The sequence below is a fragment of the Giraffa tippelskirchi genome, chromosome 8 (genome assembly GCF_054371585.1).
Source record: "Giraffa tippelskirchi isolate mGirTip1 chromosome 8, T2T-mGirTip1v1.2.pri, whole genome shotgun sequence".
Classification (NCBI taxonomy): Eukaryota; Metazoa; Chordata; class Mammalia; order Artiodactyla; family Giraffidae; genus Giraffa; species Giraffa tippelskirchi.
The window spans coordinates 1,015,894-1,031,906 of NC_137282.1; the positions used below are offsets into that span (position 1 = coordinate 1,015,894).

General features: G+C 41.0%; 1 long non-coding RNA gene across 1 annotated transcript; it reads left to right on the forward strand.

Moving 5' to 3' along the window:
* Positions 1-22: 22 nt before the first annotated feature.
* On the forward strand, positions 23-4,469 carry LOC145517799 (uncharacterized). Its single transcript, XR_014062340.1, has 2 exons — positions 23-235; positions 2,226-4,469. It is a non-coding gene; the product is annotated as an uncharacterized LOC145517799 (long non-coding RNA).
* Positions 4,470-16,013: the final 11,544 nt, after the last annotated feature.

Below are 16,013 nucleotides of genomic sequence, written 5' to 3' on the forward strand. Positions count from 1 at the left end.
GAAACGGAAATGATGCAGCCACGAGTCAGTGAACGCCTGCGGCTGGAGGCCCGGCGCGGCAAGGGCTGGACTGCCTCCTGGAACCTTCAGAGGCAGCCTGGCCCTGCCAACACTCTGGTTCTGGCCTCCAGAGCCACGAAAGCAAAGATTTCTGTTGTCGGAAGCTGACCAATTTGCTGTCGTTTGTTAGAGCAGCCAGAGAAAACTAACGCAACCACCACAGCCAGATTCCCAGGTAAGCAGCTCTGAGAGGCCTGCTTTTTCATTTAAATCAATACGCCCACATTTGTGCCAGGCCTGGAGTACCAAATCTTTTTCTTATATTCATGGATTTCTTTTTCGCTTAGCAATTCTGTTGTATATATTGCTGGTGCCACACGAATGAACTTTACTGGGTTTTACTTTTTCACTGATTGTCTTACGTGTATTGATGCTCCTTTAGTCATCAGCCTATAGGGCCCTTTGAACAGAGCACAGTTTGATAAAAGTGTAAAAAACGAGTAAACTAGTATATTCTTTGGCATCAGAACAACTACTGAGTAAATAAGTGGTCTGGCTTACTGAATTGGACACACTTATAATTCAAACTGCAAATTGACTGCAAATATTTTTTAACAACTGATATTTACAAAAAGAACATACATTATATACAAATATACATTAGAGTAAATGCTGATTTTGAAACATGTTTATAACTATGAGAGAGAAAAACTCTTTTATCAGCCAAGTTATAAATCATTTCTGCATGATTAAGTTGTCAAAATCAGCTGCAAATATCATTTGTGAGTCCAGTACTTTCTTTGCAAGCTAAATACAAAAAAAAAAAGCCATCAGTGATAACTTGGCTTTGGGTATACCTAGATGTGTGACCTCTATTTTTGCTGTAGTCCAGATGTTGCCATCTGTTTTCTATATCTTAACAGATCTTTTTAAGAATTAATGGCCATTAGAAATACAAGAGACATTTCCCAGAAAAGAAGATTGTTTCTGGGCCTTAGATTGAGCCATGTTAGTAGGAAAAAGTCCAAGGGCAGGGGTGGGATGGGAGTGGAGAGTTAATCAGCTCAAAAGAAAAATGCCCTCAAAAATAAACTGAAATGATTAGGGGAGACAGAGTAATGTAGATATCTTGTAATATACATATCTGATAGATTTCTTGGTGACCTAGTGAGTCCAGGACAGTCTGAATAGGTAGAAAACCAAGGATCTCAAAAGATAAAACTAGTACACTTTTCTCCTTGTAAGCTAAATAGCAAGTGTCTGTGCAACTAGATCAAACTGACTTGGGATCTATTAATCTAATTTGCTGCTAGACCTACTGTGAGTGTATATCCTTGTCCTAAAGCTGAGGCTCCTGTGTTGCCTTTGTTTGCTGGTGTGAAATAAAAGAATGTATATCCTTTTTCTTTCTCTTTATAATATATGCATGTGTGTGTGTGTGTGTGTGTGTGTATAGTGTGTAAAATCTGACCCCAGTTCCCAGAACAAAGCTCCTAGATTATGGAACTCGCTAAGTGTTAAGAGCACAGGGAACGTTTGTTCTAATATTTGGTCTTTGGCCCTGATTTCCAACAGAGCTTCTACATCCCTTGAAGTCAGTCCCCTGAGTGCTAGGAGTGTCTGTGGCTCTAATGAGGTGGCACTTGGTGAGCTTCTGGATGGGATCTGGTCACCAGAGAAACCAAGCCATGATTAGAAGCTTTGATTTTCAGCCCTAAGCCCCATTCCCCAGAGAGAGGAGAGGGCCTGGAAATTGACTTCATGGTCAATCATGCCTCCATAAAAATTCCCGAAGTATACAATTTCTGGATTGGTGTGCAGACCTAGTGTCAGAAGTATTGTGAGTGTGTGTATATAAAAAAAAAAAAACCAGGATGACTGTGTTCTTCCCTACAGCCTGTCTAGCAGCAAATGTGTCTCTGTGTGCATGGTAGAGTATATTTATTTATGTTTGCATTTGCAGCTTCTATAAATAAACATCAGCCTATATCAGGGATCCCAAGAACTTATTGACACATTGGTAAGGGAAAGTTTTAATTTTTTTGAAAGTTATATATCAGTTTACGGATTAAAAGTTCTCATATACCATTATTGTGTTCTTTCCAACAAACCAGGAAAACAGATTTATTCCTGAGTCGTTCCATATCTCAAATGTGATCACTTCTCCTAATGTCATGAAACTAGTAAATGCCAGTGTCTTTATTAATCCCTCACACTTTTCTCAGGAAGAAACTCCAGAAACATGAAGGACAGGAAAGACAAGAATCCTTCAGGAGGAGTTTTCAAGTGCATGGGAGATAGCAGCATTGGGGCAAAACTTCTTGGAGATTCCACATTCTTGAAACCCCTCTGGTATTTCCAGCAGATTCCTGAAAGATGCACAAACACAACACAGGGGAAGCTCTGTGAAGAGGAAAGAACGCGGCTGAAAGAAGCACCGACAAGCCCAGAGGCTCAAGAGACCTGCCCCGATCAGCACGCTTTCTGTCCTCATCCCAAAGCCCACACTCGCAGAAATATAAAACCTCTACTTTTTATTCATCTTATCATTTCACTGTTCCCCTCATACCCAACTGAAGCCAAATTGGGCCTCTAGACCCCAAGACTGAATTAATTCCTGGGATAGAATTTTGATAAAGTAGAAAAGTTTTATTGTGTTGCCAGACAAAGGGGAACACAGCAGGCTAGTGCCCTCAAAACTGTGTGTCGTACCCTGGGGAGGGCGGTGGGATGTCTTACAGTGTTCAGGGAACGGGGTGATCAGCTCGTGAACATTCTCCTGTTGGTTCGGTGGTGAAGTAAGTAGGACTCAGAATCATCAACCTCCTGGTTCTAAGGAGTCTGGGCTCTACATGCTTGTGGGCAGCAAATAGTTCACTTCCCCCACTTGGTGGGGGTTTTGATATCTGCACTACGTCTCAAAGATGCTGTGTGTGTATCCCTTGGGGGGGAGCCGGGGCCCTGCCCCAAGACTACACTGCTGCTCCTTAATTACCGCTCCCTGTCTCCACAACCCCTCCATCCATCCTGATTAGCAGCTGTTTGCACTCGCTTAGAACTCAGGCTTCCTTGTGGCTCAGCTGGTAAAGAATCTGCCTGCAATGCGGGAGACCTGGGTTGGATCCCTGGGTTGGGAAGATCCCCTGGAGAAGGAAAAGGCTATCCACTCCAGTATTCTGGCCTGGAGAATTCCATGGACTGTATAGTTCATGGGGTCGCAAAGAGTTGGACACGACTGAGCGACTTTCACTTAATCATTCATAGAACACTTGTTTACATTATCACATTACACTTTCTACATAATGCTTTGAATTGGGTGTTAATTCTATCTCCATTTTAAATCTTAGGTTAGCAACAGTAAATTATTCAGACTTGTACTTAGAAAATAGTATATGCAGTGCTAAGACATAGGTCCTTTGGCTATCTTTTTCTTTCTGATCTGAGAAGATTCTATATTTAACTTATATGCAAATTTTCCTTACTGAATGAAGGAGAAATAAGAGCTAAAATGTATAAGGAATAGGGAAGGTAGAAGAATATACTTTCTTTAGTGAATATTGTTCAACCTGAGCTTTCTGTAAAATCCATTCCCATTTTGCACAGTATCTACTCTCTGAATCTGAAAATCAGCTCTGAAATACCTGACTTAAAAAAATGATAGTGAACTAGCAATATATTAGAAAATAAGCAGAGTGTAGTTCTACAAATTGAGAGGGAAGGGAACTTTGCCAAAGACCATGAGGCTTAGACAACAGACTAGTCCCTTTTTTTTTTTTTTTTAAATAAATGTATTTATTTTAGTTGGGGGCTAATTACTTTACAATATTGTAGTGGTTTTTGCCATACATTGACATGAATCAGCCATGGGTTTACATGTGTTCCCCATCCTGAACCCCCCTCCCACCTCCCTCTCCATCCCATCCCTCTGGGTCATCCCATTGCCCCAGCCCTGAGCATTTGTCTCACGCATCGAACCTGGAATGGTGTTCTGTTCCACATATGATAATATACATGTTTCAATGCTATTCTCTCAAAACGTCCCACCCTCACCTTCTCCCTCAGAGTCCATGAGACTGTTCTATGCATCTGTGTCTCTTATTCTGTCTCGCATATAGGGTTATCGTTACCATCTTTCAAATTCCATATATATGCATTAGTATACTGTATTGGTGTTTTTCTTTCTGGCTTACTTCACTCTGTATAATGGGCTCCAGTTTCATCCATCTCAATAGAACCGATTCAAATGTATTCTTTTTAATGGCTGAGTAATATTCCATTGTGTATATGTACCACAGCTTCCTTATCCATTCGTCTGCTGATGGACATCTAGGTTGCTTCCATGTCCTGGCTATTGTAGTCCCTTTTTATCCATGGTTTCACTTTCTCTGGTTTCTATTACCTGAGTTCATCCATGGTCCAGAAATACTAAATGGAAAGTTCCAGAAATAAAGAATACATTTTAAACTGTGTGCTGTTCTCAGTAGTGTGATGAAACCAGCCATTCTGCTCTGTCTCACCTGAGTTCTCCAACCATTGACATCATCCACTCCTGACATCCAGCCATCAGCTTTGTCACAGTTCAGTGGTCCAGGATCACCCAAAGCAAGTGATCCCCCTTCTGACAAATCATCAGAAGGTCAGTAATAGCCTAATGTAGTGGTCAAAATGCCTCCCTCATTCATTTCACTTCATCTCACCAAGTGGGTGCACCATCATAAGAAGAAGGTGGGAAAAACGGTACAGTAGGATATTTTGGGAAAAAGAGACCACATTCACTTAGCTTTTATTACAGCATATTGTTATAACTGTTCTATTTTATTCCTGTCTCTTGTTGTTAATCTCTGACTGTGCTTAATTATAAATTAAACTGTCTCGTAGGTGTATTTATAGGAAAAAAACAGTAGGGAGCCATTTTCCACATTTTCTTTCATCTCTGCTGAATCATTGACTTCAGTTGAATATCTTAAAACAAAAATATAACTTAATTTTTGAGTACCTAATATTAAAAAGACACTACTATATATTCATTTCCTCAAAAAAAGAACAAATGCATAGGTATAACATGTCAGTCAATAAATCTGTTGTTTAGGAGACTAAGGTAAAAGAAATGTTAACATTATTTGCTTTCAGGGAGCTTACATACTACCAATGTATATACCAAATATATGTATACTACCATGCATATACCAAATATATGCATGAAAAACATGCATATATTTATAATATAGAGTGGGGTTATAATAACTGAGTTATGGGCAAATTTCTTTGGTAGCAACCAAATGAGAAATAATTATCTCCAACTGTAATTGTTGAAGGAGACTTCACATAACAATCAAATTGATCTTAAATGTTAGCTTGAAGCTTGTCAGATGAAGAAAGAGGGTGTGGAATGAGGCATTTCAGTCATGTGGGTAGAAACAGATATGTGGAAAAAACAGGGTGTGATTGAGAATGGAGCATTCAACGAGCTGTGAATTTTCTAATATTGGCTGAGCTGAGCCAGAGGCAGAGTTCTCAAAACAGAAAAATGACAAGAAATGACGAGCCAATAAAACAAAGTCGAGTTCGTTGCTTACCTCAGGAAGAGGTATTCTTCCCCAGTAGTAGTGATGGACAAAGTGAAGAGCAAATTTGGATTATTTACTGAGATTTTAACATCAAGTTTAAGGTCTTTAAATATGAGGGTTGTAATTACATATAATTTTGGATTTGTACACAGCAGCAAGGCAAGCATTTTGAAGCAAGAGGTTAAGAAAGTCTTAGAGTACAAATTATCATTTGATTCTTTCAATTGAAGAGTGATGGATCTTTCAGGAACTGCCTGGAATGAAGTACAGTTATCTGCAACTTTTAAAGTCATGTTAATATAGGCAGTAAGCTGTGTGGATATAGATGGTTCTGATTCTTGGTTGGGATGAAATAGTCAATAAGAGTAAATTTCATCAGATGTTAAAGGGTCTTGGATGTCATTCAGATACCTCATATGTTCTCTCTTTGTCCTTCTTAAATTAATGATGCTCCGTATTTCTTCCTGTTGCTCAGTTACTCAGGATATTAAAATTGTACAGTCTTGAATTACTCAACTAGACATTTCCCACAATTTATACCACAGATAAAAAATGGACTAAGTATGGCATTATCTCAGGTGTGGATGATGCTTAGTCTTACTTCCTGAAAATCTCCTTGTTGCTTGAATGTGACTATTACCTGAAAATCTTGACTCTTAGTCCCTTTTCCTCTTCTGTGGGACTTGACGTACAAACAAAGAAACTTCCTGGTTCTGAGAGATTTTTGTTTAATGATATTAACAAATGAGTACTAGCACATAAGATGATTTATCACCAATGCTTTCCAAAGAAGGAGTCATCAAAGGGAGGAAATTTGAACTCTAAACTTACACATGTTCATCCCCAAGAGATGTAAACTTTTGATATCCAAAAGCCATCCAAAGCCACCTGGAACGTGTTTCCTTTACTCCCTAGAGACCACAACTAAGCAATCAATCTACTGCTGGCAAGTGACTGAATGCTTGCTGATGAAACTGTTTACCCCAGATTGGGACTTGAACCCATGCACCAGGACATGAACCCAGCCAAAACCCAGTTTGGAACTTGAACCCAAGAGGCTAGGACTAGAAACCAGCCAAAACTCTGCTTGGAACTGGAATGCATGGTCTTTTAATTAGAATCACACATCCAGTGTTTGGACTTACTGAGGCTCAGGAGAACAGTGGAGAAATAACTCCAGAAAGAATGAAGGGATGGATCCAAAGCTAAAACAACTCCCAGTTGTGGATGTGACTGGTGATGGAAGTAGTCTGATGCTGTAAAGAACAATATTGCATAGGAACCTGGAATGTCAGGTCCATGAACCAAGGTAAATTGAAAGTGGTCAAACAGAAGATGGCAAGAGTGAACATCCACATTTTAGTAATCAGTGAACTAAAATATGGACTAGAATGAGTGAATTTAACTCAGATGATCATTGAATCTACTACTGTGGGCAAGAATCCCTTAGAGGAAATGGAGTAGCCCTCATAGTCAACAAAATAGTCTGAAATGCAGTACTTGGATGCAATCTCTAAAACGACAGAATGATGTCTATTCGTTTCCAAGGCAAACCATTCAACATCACAGTAATCCAAGTTTATGCCCAAATCAGTAATGCTGAAGAAGCTGAAGTAGAACGGTTCTATGAAGACCTACAAGACTTTCTAGAACTAACACCCCCAAAAGTTGCCCTTTTCATTATAGGGGATAGAATGCAAAAGTAGGAAGTCAAGAAACACCTGGAATAAAAGGCAAATTTCACCTTGGAGTACAAAATGAAGCAGGGCAAAGGCTAAAAGAGTTTTACCAAGAGAATATACTGGTCATAGCACACACCGTCTTCCAACACCACAAGAGAAGACTTGACACATGGACATCACCAGATGGTCAACACCAAAATCAGATTGATTATATTCTTTGCAGCCAAAGATGGACAAGCTGTATACACTCAGCAAAAACAAGACCAGGAGCTGACTGTGACTCAGATCATGAACCCCTTATTGCAAAATTTAGACTGAAATTGAAGAAAGTAGGGAAAACCACTAGACAATTAAGTTATGACCTAAATCAAATCCCTTACGATTATACAGTGGAAGTGAGAAATTGATTTCAGGGACTAGATCTGATAGACAGAGTGCCTGATGATCTATGGACAGAGGTTCATGACACTGTACAAGAGACAGGGATCAAGACCATCCCCAAGAAAAAGAAATGCAAAAAAGCAAAATGGCTGTCTGAGGTGGCCTTACAAATAGCTGTGAAAAGAAGAGAAGTGAAAAGCAAAGGAGAAAAGGAATGATATACCCATTTGAATAGCAAGAGAATAGCAAGGAGAGTTAAGAAAGCCTTCCTCAGTGATCCATGCAAAGAAATAGAGGAAAACAATAGAATGGGAAAGACTAGAGATCTATTCAAGAAAATTAGAGATACCAAGGGAACATTTCATGCAAAGATGGGCTCAATAAAGGACAGAAATGGTAAGGACCTAACGGAAGATATTAAGAAGAGGTGGCAAGAATACACAGAAGAACTGTATGAAAAAGATCTTCATGACCCAGATAATCACGATGGTGTGATCACTCACCTAGAGCCAGACATCCTGGAATGTGAAGTCATGTGGGCCTTAGGAAGCATCACTACAAACAAAGCTAGTGGATGTGATGGAATTCCAGCTGAGATATTGCAAATCCTAAAAGATCATGCTATGAAAGTGCTGCACTCAATATGCCAGCAAATTTGGAAAACTCAGCAGTGGCCACAGGACTGGAAAAGATGTGCTTTCATTCAAATCCCAAAGAAAGGCAATGCCAAAGAATTCTCAAACTACCGCGCATATTGCACTCATCTCAGTTCAGTTCAGTCGCTCAGTCGTGTCCAACTCTTTGCGACCCCATGAATTGCAGCATGCCAGGCCTCCCTGTCCATCACCAACTCCCGGAGTCTACCCAAACCCATGTCCATCGAGTCGGTTATGCCATCCAACCATCTCATCCTTTGTCGTCCCCTTCTCCTCCCGCCCCCAATGCTACCCAGCATTAGGGTCTTTTCCAATGAGTCAACCCTTCGCATGAGGTGGCCAAAGTATTGGAGTTTCAGCTTCAACATCAGTCCTTCCAATGAACACCCAGGATTGATCTGTTTTAGGATGGATTGATTGGATCTCCTTGCAGTCCAAGGGACTCTCAAGAGTCTTCTCCAACACCACACTTCAAAAGCATCAATTCTGCAGCACTCAGCTTTCTTCACCGTCCAACTCTCACATCCATACGTGACCACTGGAAAAGCCATAGCCTTGACTAGACGGACTTTTGTTGGCAAAGTAATGTCTCTGCTTTTAAATATGCTATCTAGGTTGGCCATAACCTTCCTTCCAAGGAGTAAGCGTCTTTTAATTTCATGGCTGCAGTCACCATCAGCAGTGATTCTGGAGCCCCAAAAAATAAAGTCTGACACTGTTTCCACTGTTTCCCCATCTATTTCCCATGAAGTGATGGGACCAGATGCCATAATCTTAGTTTTCTGAACCTTGAGCTTTAAGCCTACTTTTTCACTCTCCTCTTTCACCTTCATCAAGAGGCTCTTTAGTTCTTCTTCACTTTCTGCCATAAGGGTTGTGTCATCCGCATATCTGAGGTTATTGATATTTCTCCCGGCAATCTTGATTCCAGCTTGTGTTTCTTGCAGCCCAGCGTTTCTCATGATGTACTCTGCATAGAAGTTAAATAAGCAGGGTGACAATATACAGCCTTGACGTACTCCTTTTCCTATTTGGAACCAGTCTGTTGTTCCATGTCCAGTTCTAACTGTTGCTTCCTGACCTGCATACAGGTTTCTCTCACACACTAGCAAAGTAGTTCTCAAAATTCTCTAAGCCAAGCTACAACAGTACGTGAACTGTGAACTTCCAGATGTTCTAGCTGGATTTAGAAAAGGCAGAGGAACAAGAGATCAAATTGCCAGCATTTGTTGGATCATCAAAAAAGCAAGAGAGTTCCAGAAAAAAATCTACTCTGCTTTATTGACTATGCCAAAGCCTTTGACTGTGTGGCTCACAACAAACTGGAAAATTCTTCTAGAGATGGGAATATCAGACCACCTGACCTGTCTCCTGAGAAATCTGTATGCAGGTCAAGAAGCAACAATTAGAACTGGACATGGAACAACAGACTTGTTCCAATTCAGGAAAAGAGTACGTCAAAGCTGTATATTTTCACCCTGCTTATTTAACTTATATGCAGGGTACATCATGTGAAATGCCAGGCTGGATGAAGCAGAAGCTGGGATCAAGATTGCTGGGAGAAATACCAATAACCTCAGATATGAAGATGACACCACCCTTAAGGCAGAAAGCAAAGAGGAACTAAAGAGCCACTTGATGAAAGTGAAAGAGGAGAGTGAAAAGTTTGGCTTAAAGCAACATTCAGAAAATTAGGATTATAGCATCTGGTCCCATCACTTCATGGCAAATAGTTGGGGAAACAATAAGAGACTTTATTTTTGGGGGGCTCCAAAATCACTGCAGATGGTGACTTCAGCCATGAAATTAAAGACGCTTGTTACGTGGAAGAAAAGCTATGACCAACCTAGACAGCATATTAAAAAAGCAGAGACATCACTTTGGTGACAAAAGTCCATGTAGTCAAAGCTATGTTTTTTCCAGTAGTCATGTATGGATGTGAGAATTGGACTATAAAAAAGCTGAGCACTAAGAATTGATGCTTTTGAACTGTGGTGTTGGAGAAGACTCTTGAGAGTCCCTTGGACTGCAAGGAGATCAAACAGTCAATCCTAAGGGAAGTGAGTCCTGAATATTCATTGGAAGGACTGAGCTGAAGCTGAAACTCCAATACTTTCGCCATCTGATCAAAGAAGTGACTCATTGGAAAAGACCCTGATGCTGGGAAAGATTGAAGGCTGTAGGAGAAGGTGACAACAGAGGATGAGATGGTTGGATGGGTCACTGACTCAATGGACACAAGTTGGAGTAAACTCTGGAAGTTGGTGATGGACAGAGAAGCTTGGCATGCTGCAGCCCTTGGGGTCACAGAGAGTTGGACACAACTGATCAACTGAACTGACTGACTGAGGTTCATGTGCTTGTGTCTCATTGCAGAAAGAATTCACTGAGAGACAAAGTGTTCGGTAAGAAGTGGACTTTTTTCAGCGAGAAACACACTCCACAAACAGAGTGTGGGCCATCACAGAGGGTGGGTGTGGCCTGGAAATATGGTGTGGTTATCTTTTGGGGCTTAGTAATTTCATTGGCTAATGAGTAGGAGGACTATTCCAACCTTTTTGGGAAGGGGCAGAGATTTCCAGAACCCACTGCAGTGTTCTTGCCTGGAGAATCCCAGCGACGTCAGAGCCTAGTGGGCTGCCATCTGTGGGGTCGCACAGAGTCAGACACGACTAAAGAGACTTAGCAACAGCAGCAGCAGCAGAGATATCCAAGTATTGAGCCACCTCCCACTTTTTGGTCTTTTGTCAGCCTGGGAACTGTCAGGGCAACTGTGGTTGTGTCATTTAGCTTGCTGATATGCTGATGTATTACAAGGAGCTTATACTGAGGATCAAGGTCTAGTCAAGTTGACTTATCTGCCATCTTGGACTCATTTGATTCTAATCTGTTGTATTTTGCTCTCAGGCTGTCTTTCTTTCAAAGGTTGTGCCCTGCCCCCTTCCCTCCTGTTTCACTGGTACCAATCATAGTTATGTAAAAATAACATGCACTGGTTCTCTGGATTGGCTTTGTATCTTGTCTTATAACCCCTGCCATTTTCTATTTCCCTTGGAACACATTTGAATTGTTAGTTGAACCAGTGCCTCCTGAATTTCAATTCTTAAGATCCCTGAGAAACTCTTCTTATTTGTAGCTTTCTACATTTCTTGGTAGACTCATCCATCTTCACCGCTAGCTTGGACAACAATGTAAAATAGTTGCTGCATTTCCTTGAGGAAATGATTTTGAGGAAAAATCATTTCCTTTAAGTATTTTTTATGCAAAACAAACAGTGTAATATCAATATCACAATGTTTTGGTGATTAATTTAAATATACAGTATTTTACATAGCAATTTTTATGTGAAAATAGATAAATTTTATATCATCATTACAATGAAATTTTGTATTCTGATTCAGTGCTTTAAAACTCACAAGCTTATCTCTGGATTCAGTTTTCAGGCAAGTCACATTTTCTTTATCATTTTTCAATCTGATGCATCTGCCTTCATAAATCATATATAAAGTTGATAAAAGAAAAGAGCACAGCCTTAGGAAAATCCAACAGGTTGGCAACTATTTATAATTTGACAATTTATGAGAAACAATGTCTCCCTTACATAAATTATTCCCTCACATTTCATTTGCTTACACACCATTATTTCTACAAGTTTGTCACAAGGAAAATGCGGATTGATTTATTTTCTTGGGGGGGCACAATGGATGAATGTGAACATAATAATTTGCCTCAGTCTTTTATGCTGAGGAAGTGACGCTGGTCTTTTATTTTATAAAGATATACCTGAATTCAGCCAAAGGCTAATAATCCACAGGGACATAGAAAACTCGAGGAGTAGTTTAGCCTTGAGCTGTTTCTGTGTAAGCCAGTGATCATTTGGCTAGTTCCACTGGAGCCACTGTCTTTGAACGGAAATGTGAACTGTCCTTGGATGTTATTCAGGCCTTTATCCTCCCTTATCAGCATAAGAGAAAAAGCGATAGAATTGCTCCAGGGCATGCTTCCCAGCTGTGTACAGGTAGAAAGAGTCTTCCAGGTACTGAGGATCAAGAAACCAGTGTTCTAATCAGAACCCCCGTTAGACATTCTTGTGCCAATCACTGACAGAATATTCTGAAAATCATTTGCAAATTAAGGTATATTATAAAATCATGTATAAATGATTCTAAAATCATTGTAATTTGCAAATAATAAAATCATTTCTAAAGTATGGTGATGAGCTATGTGCTTGAATGTGTTTTATCAACTTGGCTAACATTATAGGAGTTTTTGCTGAAAAAAAGAACGAGTCAAACACCAAAAAATTAAAGCTAATCCCGAAAAACAGACATCTCGAGTTAAAGATCTAAATACTTTTCTATGTATGGGAAGATACAAGAATCTGAGATCATTGAAATTATTCCTTTGATAAAACATCTTAATTATCTAGAACCAGCATCCTATTTTTCTCCATCCTGAACCCCACTCAGGGCACAGTGTCAGGGGCAGGTGGCAGTTACAGTGGCTCCTGTCTTGATGGCAGGCAACATTTTTGTTTACTAAAATGGCAGGCAATACTTTTTTGTCCACATCAGAATACCTTTCCTTGTGTGGTTTCAGGATCGAGTTGGCCAAGAAAGAAACTCGTTCAAGATTGGAAGGTAGGAATGAAGACGAGGCCATTACTCTTTGAAGGAACTTGGCAATCGGATCCTAGGACCACAGCTGTCTTCTCCTCACAACCTGAGTAAATCTTGTCACCGTAATCGCTCGTCCTGTCAGCCAGCACTGACCATTGCCCACCACCAGGCACAAGCCCGCAGAGGCCCCAGATTCCTCAGAAGAGGCAGTTACTACAGGCCTCCAACTGGTTCTCCCTTCATGGCCCAGTTGGATGTCCAGATACTTTGCTTCTTGAATTTTCCTACAAACTCTGACTTGTCCATGTGCTCCAGCATTTCAGACTGAAACCAAGCAAGACATTGTGGGTGTGGGGCTCCTAGACATGGAAGCCATACTCTGTCCTACATTTCTTGTTTCTGAGGAAATAGGCTGCAGCCTTCATGACCTTCTCTGAGCTACAAAGGGCAAGTTCAAACCGTTGCTGATCAAGGAAGGAGGAGGACGCAAAGACAAAGGAAGAGCGGCCAAGAAACACTAGTGCAGCCTTGAGCAGGGTCCTGGTTCTCCCTAAGGGATACAGAAAACAATATCTTTGAGCTATATTGTTGTTGTTGTTCAGCTGCTAAGCCCTGTCCAACTTTTTGTGGCCCCATGAACTGCAGAACTCCAGGTTCCTCTGTCCTTCTGTATCTCCCAGAGTCTGCTCAAATTCATGTCCATTGAGTTGGCAATGCCATCCAACCATCTCATCCTGTGTCACCCATTTCTCCTCCTTCCCTCAGTCTTTCCCAGCATCAAGGTCTTTTTCCAGTGAGTTGGCTCTTCAGATCGATAGCCGAAGTATTGGAGCTTCAGCTTCAGCATCAGTCCTTTCAGTGAATATTCAGGATTGGATTCCTTTAGGATTGCCTGATTTGACAACCTTGCAGTCCATGGGACTCTCAAGTTACTTTCCAGCACCACAATTCAACAGCATCAATTCTTCACCACTCAGCCTTCTTTATGGTCCAAATCTCTGGTCTGTACATGACTACTGGAAGTCACAGCTTTGACTACATGGACCTTTGTCAGCAGAGTGATGTTTCTGCTTTTTAATACACTGTCTAGGCTTGTCATAGCTTTCCTTCCAAGGAGCAAGTATTTCTTGATTTATTGTGCAGGCACTGTCCATACTGGTTTTGGAGCCCAAGAAAATAAAATCTGTCACTGCTTCCAATTTTTCCCCTTCTATTTGCCATGAAGTGATGGGACCCAATGCCATGATCTTAGATTTTTGAATGTTGAGTTTCAGACCAGCTTTTTCACTCTCCTCTTTCACCCTTATCAAGAAGCTCTTTAGTTCCTATTTGCCTTCTGCATTAGAGGGGTGTGATCAGTGATCAATGCAAAGAAATAGAGGAAAACAACAGATTGGGAAAAACTAGAGATCTCTTCAAGAAAATTAGAGATACCAAAGGAATATTTCATGCACAGATAGGCTTGATAAAGGACAGAAATGGTATAGACCTAACGGAAGCAGAAGATATTTAGAAGAGGTGGCAAGAATACACAGAAGAACTGTACAAAAAAGATCTTCACGACCCAGATAATCACGATGGTGTGATCACTCACCTAGAGCCAGACATCCTGGAATGTGAAGTCAAGTGGGCCTTAGAAAGCATCACTACGAACAAAGCTAGTGGAGGTGATGGAATTCCAGTTGAGCTATTTCAAATCCTCAAAGGTGATGCTGTGAAAGTGCTGCACTCGATATGCCAGCAAATTTGGAAAACTCAGCAGTGGCCACAGGACTGGAAACAGTCGGTTTTCATCCTAATCCCAAAGAAAGGCAATGCCAAAGAATGCTCAAACTACCGCACAATTGCACTCATCTCACATGCTAGTAAAGTAATGCTCAAAATTCTCCAAGCCAGGCTTCAGCAATATGTGAACCGTGAACTTCTAGATGTTCAAGCTGGTTTTAGAAAAGGCAGAGGAACCAGAGATCAAATTGCCAGTATCCGCTGGATCATCGAAAAAGCAAGAGAGTTCCAGAAAAACATATACTTCTGCTTTATTGACTATGCCAAAGCCTTTGACTGTGTGGATCACAATAAACTGTGGAAAATTTTGAAAGTGATGGGAATACCAGACCATCTGACCTGTCTCTTGAGAAACCTGTATGCAGGTCAGGAAGCAGCAGTTAGAACTGGACATGGAACAACAGACTGGTTCCAAATAGGAAAAGGAGTACGTCAAGGCTGTATATTGTCACCCTGCTTATTTAACTTCTATGCAGAGTACATCATGAGAAACGCTGGGCTGCAAGAAACACAAGCTGGAATCAAGATTGCCGGGAGAAATATCAATAACCTCAGATATGCGGATGACACCACCCTTATGGCAGAAAGTGAGGAAGAACTAAAGAGCCTCTTGATGAAAGTGAAAGAGGAGAGTAAAAAAGTAGGCTTAAAGCTCAACGTTCAGAAAACTAAGATCATGGCATCTGGTCCCATCACTTCATGGGAAATAGATGGGGAAACAGTGGAAACAGTGTCAGACTTTATTTTTTTGGGCTCCAGAATCACTGCTGATGGTGACTGCAGCCATGAAATTAAAAGACGCTTACTCCTTGGAAGGAAGGTTATGGCCAACCTAGATAGCATATTTAAAAGCAGAGACATTACTTTGCCAACAAAAGTCCGTCTAGTCAAGGCTATGGCTTTTCCAGTGGTCACGTATGGATGTGAGAGTTGGACGGTGAAGAAAGCTGAGTGCTGCAGAATTGATGCTTTTGAAGTGTGGTGTTGGAGAAGACTCTTGAGAGTCCCTTGGACTGCAAGGAGATCCAATCAATCCATCCTAAAACAGATCAATCCTGGGTGTTCATTGGAAGGACTGATGTTGAAGCTGAAACTCCAATACTTTGGCCACCTCATGCGAAGGGTTGACTCATTGGAAAAGACCCTAATGCTGGGTAGCATTGGGGGCGGGAGGAGAAGGGGACGACAAAGGATGAGATGGTTGGATGGCATCACCGACTTGATGGACATGGGTTTGGGTAGACTCCGGGAGTTGGTGATGGACAGGGAGGCCTGGCATGCTGCGATTCATGGGGTCGCAAAGAGTCGGACATGACTGAGCAA